A 9,741-nucleotide genomic window follows, 5' to 3' on the forward strand; every position below is an offset into this window, starting at 1 on the left:
ACACTACTAACGCTGGTATTTTTGTAAACTTTCAGTTAAAAAACATATTATTAGCTATTTACTAGTTCTACAAAATTTTTAAGTTAAAAAAATGACGTAAACCAAATTAATTAATAATAATTGTATACACATATATGCGCAAAACGATATTAAGATAATTAAAAAAACCATCGAGGACATTGAGACTACCATGGATTTTGAAAAAATTAATTTTATATTGCTATAGATAATTTATTTTTACATTAGTTTTACGGTTAATTAAACTGATTTTAAAACGAAAAATTTAAGTCTTTAATAAGAAACCATCTTTATATTTGAAGATGGAATCATTATTCAGACTATAATCATTCAAAAAACATGTATAAACAATAATAAAGAACAACTACATTTGTTCTAAATATTTATGTAATAGTCTTTAAGGTAGTTTTGTCTGAATAACCCTAATATTAACAATCAAATATATATACTATTTGTGTAAAATATTCAATGTCCATAGCTCAAATTAAAAAGCTATACAAATATTCACTGTATAAATATAAATGTATCTGTAAATAATGATTAAGACTTTGATAATAAAAATATTAAAATAATCCTAAAAAATTATTTTTATTTAAGTAGGATAAGAATTCGCAGTAGGATTAATTTACCACGAAATCATGTTAAGTTGTTTGTGTACAAAACCCCTATCCCCCCAACCCACATAATATGTAGGCGATGCAACTGAAATTGTCTTATCTCACTGTCGAAAATGTTCACGCCACCACTGCAGACTGTTATATATCATTTTATGCCAACTATCTATAAACCTTTAATCTAACATAGTCAATTACACTTTGTACTATAGAATAAATACCTATTTTTTTTCACAAGTTAAAAACATTTTTAATTTCATAGATAATTAGCAGACCGCAAGTATATACGCCATGATATTATGGTCTTACCCTGAATTCACGCAATAGTGATATATTTCCTTATATTTTACGTGCTCATCAGATGATAAGACTATTACACAGATTACTGGTACACTAAACATAGCACAGTTACATTATATTTGTAGCGATATTCAAGTACGTTTTTGCATGGCATGCCGAGCTATAATCATTTGTCTTTATGATTTGGTAATAAAGATATGGCTGATAGCCATTGACGTCAGAACGACCGTACAGATAAAATAATAAAATAATATGATGAACATCTGAGATAAGAATAAAAATGATGTGTGGAAAAAACGAATATAAAATCAAATAAAATGCATGTACGAATAAACATCGCTATGTCATAAACCTATGAAAAATAGATAAATTAGATTTAGCCATGTACAATGCTGCACGCGAAAACATAAGAATTCGTCGAATCAAATTAAACCACATAAAATCACTAACTACTGCGAATAGAAGAATTTAGAACAAAAAGAAAAACTTTTCTAGGATAATAATCTCTATGACTATAAAAGAATATCGAACAATTATAATATACTAAAATTATAAGATCGTTACCGTAGTTGAGTATGTGCACGAAGATTAGAGTTAAATAATCTTATCAAAATAATAAATTAATATAAAATGAATTGAAATAAATCAATGAATACCGTTTTTTGAAGTGGTTTTCGTCAATTGTATAAAACCGCGTTATTTTTGTTTCTCAGCATAACATCTTGGTATATAATATATTTAATGACTTAAAATGTGACGTGTAAATATTAATAACGTGTGATTAAAATCATAGAAGTATTCAACTGTTTAATCCGACTACATACATGATTTTTTGTATTATTCATAATTAATTTTTTTATTATTATTGATCAGAAAAACATCGGTCCCTCGGGCTATTGCTAGGTACATAAACATAATGCAATTCCTATAAGATTGGGTTTTTTTTATATAATTCGTACATACCAATTTATTTAAACTTATATACGTTGCACAGATTTTGGTTGAATTAAATCGAATTGTACACTTTTATTTTGAGAAAATTAATTTTATTTATATTTGAATGGAAATCCAGTCCAGACAGCAGTACTGGTGGTGACTTGTCTGACCTGTTGTGGAATGTTTCTTTTCTGTATCCTCGTATATTTTCGGCATTCGGTGGTGTGTTTCACCATGTTATTTACTCCAAATGGTTCACGTATAGGTATAGTTCGTTTATTACCATAAGGTAGTTGTTTTTTAGGAATGTATGTTCTATTCGTAGTAGACGGTTCATTGTAAATTCATCATTTTTTATTAGAACTGGGCTATACCACATACTTCACGAATTGCTTTTTATCGCATCTATTTTGATATTTGATTTTTTTTTCAGTTTTTTTTTCCATTTGTTGTAACTATAATTGAGTATATTTTGTAAATTTCTGTTTGTTATCTAGTTTATTTATATTTACAGTTTAATAGTAGAGTACCGGAAGAGCAGTCGAGAAGCCCACATTAGACGCTGTATGATAGAATTTTTCATTGCCGTATTATAACCTTGGCCTTTATACCATACTAATTTTCATTTTGACTAGAAAATATAAAAATTATTATTATTTATCATTTTTCTATCTATACTTAAAATATAATTTATTATTATTACCGCTGCTTAGTTTTTAAATGAATTATTTTCTTGATGTAAAAAAAGACAATATTTATTTATATAAACCTACTTGGCTACTTGGTACTACCATAATGTATTCATCAAATTTAATAATACGTATACAATGTATATTAAAGTTGTATATCTAATAAATTGTAAAAGTTGATATATTTGACCGATAGAGATTAAAAGACTCCTATGACGTTAAAATAAAATGTCATACAGACCCAATAAGGTTCTTTAGGTTCGTGTCCCAATACTTTAGTAAATATAGTTGTTATACCAAATTGAAAACGTCGAAAACATTTCTACAGATTCTTTACGTGTTACAAAATATAAAATTAAACACACTTTTCAGTGTAATAAAAATATCATTACTTACTGCATATTTTTTTATTTATAGGGTTTTAAAAAAAAATACACATCAAGTATAAAATATATATACATATTATTCTTTTTTTTTAAAGTTTAATATTATAAAATATTTTGATAATTTTCATGAAATTATAGGATACCCACTAAATAATATAATTAATAGAGACATTTAGTTGTTTGTCATTTTTTTTATACAAAAATAGAAATATTTTATTATTATTATTTAAATTAAATGAACAATTTTGAATTGATAATTTATAATAAGAAAAATTAATTAAGTCATTATCTACAACATATAATTTACATATTATATTATTATATATAGTATAGAAATACCTAATAATATTATTAAATACTTTTATATTTTAAATGTATAAAAAGAAGTCTGAAGAAGATGGTTTTATTATGAGTATTATTAATATTTTTTTTATTTTTTTTTCGCGGGGACAAACCATATTATATTCTATATATTATAAAATGAAAATTATAATAAGGATATAATTTCAATTAAAAAATAATGATTTTATTTAAAGAATTAAAATGGTAGACTTGTTCGTTATTTGTTTTGTGGTATATTTTTAAAATTATTGAATGTAAGTATTTATACAAGAACCTTCTAAGTTTAAAACCCATTTTTATTATTATTTGCATAAAAAATACAGTTATACAAACATAAGATTTAAACACAAAAGTAAATTTAGTTTCAATTTATTTATTTTTTAAATTTAAAGCATAATATTATCTAAAATATTTGATTCAGAATCTTATAAGTATTATATATTTATATGGTATATAAATTATAACACTTAAATATTTAAATATAAAATCATTACCAATCCTATTCTTAAACTTTTAACACTGCACAAACTTACAATCATTTATTAATTAATTTTAATTGAGCAAAATTTATATTTTTTAAATGTAGGTACTATAAACAATTCAAGTACTCATTTTTTTTATCTATACAAACAACTTAAAAGTGAAAAGAAAATTTATACTTTTGATTAATAATCGAATTAAAATGTATGAATATAATATGAGTAAATAGTTTGTAAATAATTTGTATATTATCTTCCAACTTTCTGTGTAGAATATTATTATTTTAAAATTAGAACACACTTACTGACATCTGTAAATTAATACTTTTTAGAGTATTTACCTATATTAGTAATCAGACATAACTGTTAATGTTCCTGGTTTCTAAATACCCAATATGTTTTTTGCTCTCGAACATTTATATCACTTTATAAATATAAACTTTAAAATAACGAATTGGTTACAAAAGAATAATGTTATTGGTTTTTTTTACTATAAATAAATTGAAATTAAAAATTAAATAATATTGTTTTTAATAGTTATCGTACATCAAGTTTCTATGTACCTAATCAAATTCTATTTCTATACACACAATTTTGAATAAATCATATTTCTATGTAAAGTCACACAATATGAAATTGCAGATTCTATTGGGACAGGCGGACAGCAATGAAATAAATGTCAGCTTGTCAAGTTACCCTCTTTCGGGTGCATTCAGTACATTTAAAATTATTTAAACGGGAAAAAATCAATCACTCTATAGAATCTACCAAACACATTATTAGGGTAAAAATATCTGTATAAACAACGAATAAAAAAAAAAGAGACGCTGGACCAAACTTCTGAAGTGTAGTACGCCATTTTTAATTAAATGTATTAGAATTAAATTATATTGTCATGTGCAGGTATAATGTATAGGTATTTTATAAAGTATTAAACGAATTGTCACATCGAAAAGCGATTTTAATATTTTGGTTATTTTATTGATTTTCTAATAGATTTCTTATTAGTTTAAAAACAATACATAAATGCTAGACAAGAATGTACTTAAGCTTATAAAAATAAAATAATGATAACATAATAGATATCTATCTATACATAAATATAAATAAAAGTAAAAAATGAATAATCTGCAATATAATGATTCAAATTTCAAAATAATATTTAGCAATTTATGTTATCTCGATATCAGGTGTGGTGTGTTTAGGTGTGTAGCATCAACATGTATACATTATATTATTTTTGGTTGTTTTAAAATTAATCAATGATATATTAAATATAAATTCAAATAAACAAGTACAATTAATAATTTAGTAGAGTTCTCAGATAATAATCGAAATATTTCAGTACCTACGTGTATATTAGAATTTAGTACCTATGTATCGAATAAATAAAATATTTATTCGATTATTACAACGTGTACTGGCGTAACAACTAGTGATAATTTCACTACTAACAAATTGAATTCAAATATCGTACTAAACCTTATGCATTAGTACGTTACAAAAAAAATAAGAAATAAAAAATATAATTATAAAATCAAATGAATAGCTGTATACCCATATTCAATTTTGTGTCTTATCATAAATATATATGTACTTCAATAAACTATTATCTATTGAATTCATTTGTACGCAGAACTATAAAACTAAATTAGAATAATTTATTAACCACATGGTGATAAAATTCGTTTTAAATTTAGATTATACGTTTGTTATATAAAAACTATAGTAGTAATGTTCAGTTTCAAATCTTAAAAAATATATATAAAAAAAATCACAGTATAGTGTTTGGGATTACTTTCAGGAAAGTGTCTATTCGTTCGACAGCATTTTAAATTTAAAGGTAATCGGATTCTTTCGGCCAGTACGTGATACTTGATAAGACATCTTCAGCAGAGTAGAAACAAAAGTCGATAAATGTATTAAAAATAAAATAAAACATTTCCCAAGTGATTTAAATCACTTTACTGGTGTATTGATATATATTTTGTATATTTTTTTAAAACTTGCTTTATAACAGAGCGTGTGTTTGGTTCAGTATAACAACAACCATAAATATAAATTAAGGTAACTACTATAGAATTTAATACTTCTTACATTATTAGAATATAATATTTGTTATCAATTTATTTAAATATAATTTACCGATATAAATAATAGATGTTTTTCACAATTTATGTCATCATTTATTGACATTTGATCTAAAATTTTGTTTTATTCCTTATGTACTAAAACGTATTTTATCCAGTTTTGCGGTAAATAAGAATAATTAAATATAAAAATTGTAGTTTTTATTGTATAGTGTTGTACTACATGATTTATATAATTTCGTAGGTATTACATTTGTAACAGATTGATATATTTTCTAATTTTTTTTACGAATGAAACTTCTTAATATTATCATCATATTTAATATACACCTATCGTAACAAAAAAGTTTCATACGTAAGTAATACTAGAAAAATTTTTAAAAATGTATAACAGAATATTATAAATTTATACAAAAACATAGGTACTTAGGTACAGAGTTAATGAAAACGTATTTTTATTACAGACATAATAAATGTAAACTAAAATTTAAATTTTATATCTATAGTAGCAAATTTTTTTTATTTTTTATAAGTGGAAAATTCTCAGATTAAATTATTTCTCTGGGATATCTTTCAAGCGTAAAATTAAACATAAACATTCAAGAACAATATCCTTTCATAATAATGATGATGTTAACATGTTATTTGTATTATAATAAAAATTAAAATATATCTTTTAAGGGTATATAGGTACTGGTATACGTAATTTTTTAAGTAGGTATATAGTTATTGCAACGTAGATAAAATAAGATAAATATTACATAAGGTGTTTTATCATTTAAAATATTAAATTTAAAATAATACATTCATATTTTTACTAATTAATAATAAAACTAAAACTGGTGACTATGTGATTTAATTTTAAAAATTACTAATCTTGTTATATTACGTTCTTGGCACAATCAACAACTCTGTGACGTTTCACTTTTCTTTGAACTTTATTTATTTCTATGTGTAGGTTAATTAGAATTTTCTTATAACTTTGGAGATATAAGTGAATAATAAATACTATATATATCTAGGTATAATATGTATTGCAAAAAAATGTATAATATATTTATGGTATTGATAATAAATATTTTCAGGAAATTACATTTCACTAGTACCTCAGTTTTATTTTAAAATTTAATATCAACATATTAACATATTATTTAAATTTGAAGAAGTCGAAAAAATACAATGCATATATAATTGATGACACAAATTTGTTACCTACAAATAGTCAAAAACTCAAAACATTAATATATTATTATGATATGAGTATCTATCACAAGTCACAAAATAATTTTTGGAAATCAATATTATAATAAAATTAAACAATATGTCTAAACGTATATGTATTGCCTACCAACCTTAAATGTTTTTAAAGTATATTATAGAAAGTTATTTAATAGGAATTTAATAACTTAACATTAAATAGTAAATTCTTTATTAAAACTACAAGTATGTCTTACAAATTAAATACTATTGAATGACTTTTTGAGACTTTTAAGAGAAATACTCAGACATTTTTGCTGATGAGAAATTAAAAACACTAACTAAAGAAAACGCAGTTCTTTTGAAGTACCTACTACTACAAGTTACAAGAAAGGGTTAAATGCTGAAAAATTACACCAAAATGCAAGTTTAGATTGAAATATATATGATATATACTTGATATTTTATAATTCAATATAGCCGAGGCCTTACTGAATAACTGAAATATGAACCGAAAAAACTATTTAAATTATGTAACGTACAAAATATTGATTAAGATAATTGTCGACAAAAGCTTTTGAAAACATTATTTTACTATAAATATCAGGGTTTAAATAAAACCAAAACTAAATAGTAATAATGCAAGACGTAAATAAATCATCTAAAGCGAAACTTCAACGAACGCGTGTGTGTGTGTGTGTAAAGAAAGGAAAAATGCCAATAAATATCCAGCTCCTTATACTTGTTTTCAGCGTAATTTTACGGCAGACTCAATGTCGACGACGTTGCCACATCGGGGCGACAGGCGACGAAATCGACATTGATGATGATAATAATAATAATGAAAATCGGTGATAAAATAATAAATCGCACAACAATAACAAAACTTTAAATTGACGCGCAGATGAAAATATTAAAACTTTATTGGTATATACATATCAATGTACCCATGTATATTTACGCGTTTATAGTATTTTAGTTATATATATATATATTCAGCATCAACGTACGTGTATTATATTATATTCATAAATGCCGTGGTACACTGGTACTGCAGCGTGTGCACACCAGCGGCGTAACACGACAGCAAATCTGTAATAGGGTGGGAATGGGTTACAAAATATTTTTTAAAAAAAAAATACCACAACTTGATATCAACTGACTCCTGTCAGGGGACAAACCTACAGCTAGTGATTTATATAATCTATAAATCACTACATGAATATAAGACGCATAATGATAACCGCGTTGAAAATAAAATTACCCACTTTAAAAAAAAAAAAAACGTGTTTGGTCAGCAATTTATGATATTATGTTAGAGCGTTTATCTCGTTTTACTCATCTTGGCACGAGATATAATGTTGTATTAGTATCGTTTTAAAATTGAACGAGACAATAACTCGAATGTTATCGCAACCGGGAAACGATGTTTGTAGTTAGCCAATTCACCTGAAAATGATGAATGTTTTTTATAAGAAACATCATTACATAATATTATTATTAATTGTGATGGTTTTTACATTCTTTCCATATCGGCTAATTGAGTAATATTACATTTTTTTCGACTACAGTTTGGTTTCAATTTCCACTCTATGGAAATGGTATAAGACACTTTTTGGGCTTGCTAAAATCTCAAAATAGAACAGTGTGAACCTGATGATAGGTGATATCGTCTTATCTGACGACGCGGGATAAAGTTGTGATACTAAATTTAAAAGCAATGATAAATCATCGCCGTTAAAAAAAAAAAAAAAAAAACAATTATAATGGTAGTTACATACCTCGGCAATAACCTTAATTCGGCAGTTGAAATTGCTTAAAAAAATGCAGTCAATCATTAGTCATTTGCACGAAAAACGCTGTTGTGAAATCTATATAAGCGACATCTTCAAAGTCAATAGTGTCATATTTTCATGATTTTCAGTTATGTTTACTAATATATTTGTTGAGCACTTTTTCTACGTGTTTGCTCATTATAAAACAAAAAAAAAAATCGCCCATCGCTGTAAAATCGCACACCACAGCTGTTCTCGTTTCGCTCGAAATCTAAAAATCACCAGTAAATTAAACACACAAAACCTTTCTACCTGCTTTGTACTATTTAATCGCACAATATTTCTATAATTATAGTCGACGAATTCAAATCATTTAGCCGATAGTCTTGGAGGTCGCGCGTGCGATATATCACCAGACGCGTATTATAATAATATATAATACAACGTATATGGTACACGTGTTCGCGTGCGCTATTAAACGAACATTGTCCTTTTCGCAATGGGCGTGTAATTCAAAAAAACAACAACAACAACAACAAAAAAACGTGTACGAATTAAGCGTATTTACGTTTATCATAATATTACGTTAACGGTCGTACCTAACGGGGTGGACCCTTTGCGTCTTGCCGTTTTCCCGTGCGGCGTATTACGCACTCGAGGAAACCGAAAAACACCACGTGTGTGTGTTTACCGATGTCACTGCGCACTATGGCTATTGTTTTATTACCTATACATAAATAATAATATGTTTACATGTATAATATATATATATATACAGTGGCGGATCCAGGGGGGGCGCGATCGGGGCAATCGCCCCCCCCCATTCTTTCAAAAAAAATAGCTTGAAGTCCCTGATTTTAGTTTCTGACGTAATTATACTTCAAGGGTAACAAAATTATAGTGATATATTTTTTT

The 9,741-nt window shown here is 25.5% G+C and overlaps 1 long non-coding RNA gene across 2 annotated transcripts; it reads right to left on the reverse strand.

Annotated features, from left to right (window-relative positions):
- Nucleotides 1-1,749: 1,749 nt before the first annotated feature.
- LOC132930954 (uncharacterized) lies at nt 1,750-9,550 on the reverse strand. Of its 2 annotated transcripts, XR_009662306.1 has the most exons (6): nt 9,426-9,550; nt 8,833-9,097; nt 8,572-8,756; nt 8,062-8,500; nt 2,381-2,499; nt 1,750-2,323 (listed from the first exon to the last, which is right to left on the reverse strand). It is a non-coding gene; the product is annotated as an uncharacterized LOC132930954 (long non-coding RNA). The 2 variants fall into 2 exon arrangements; XR_009662305.1 differs by having other exon boundaries at nt 8,833-9,550.
- Nucleotides 9,551-9,741: the final 191 nt, after the last annotated feature.

This window comes from Rhopalosiphum padi, chromosome 4 (genome assembly GCF_020882245.1).
Source record: "Rhopalosiphum padi isolate XX-2018 chromosome 4, ASM2088224v1, whole genome shotgun sequence".
Classification (NCBI taxonomy): Eukaryota; Metazoa; Arthropoda; class Insecta; order Hemiptera; family Aphididae; genus Rhopalosiphum; species Rhopalosiphum padi.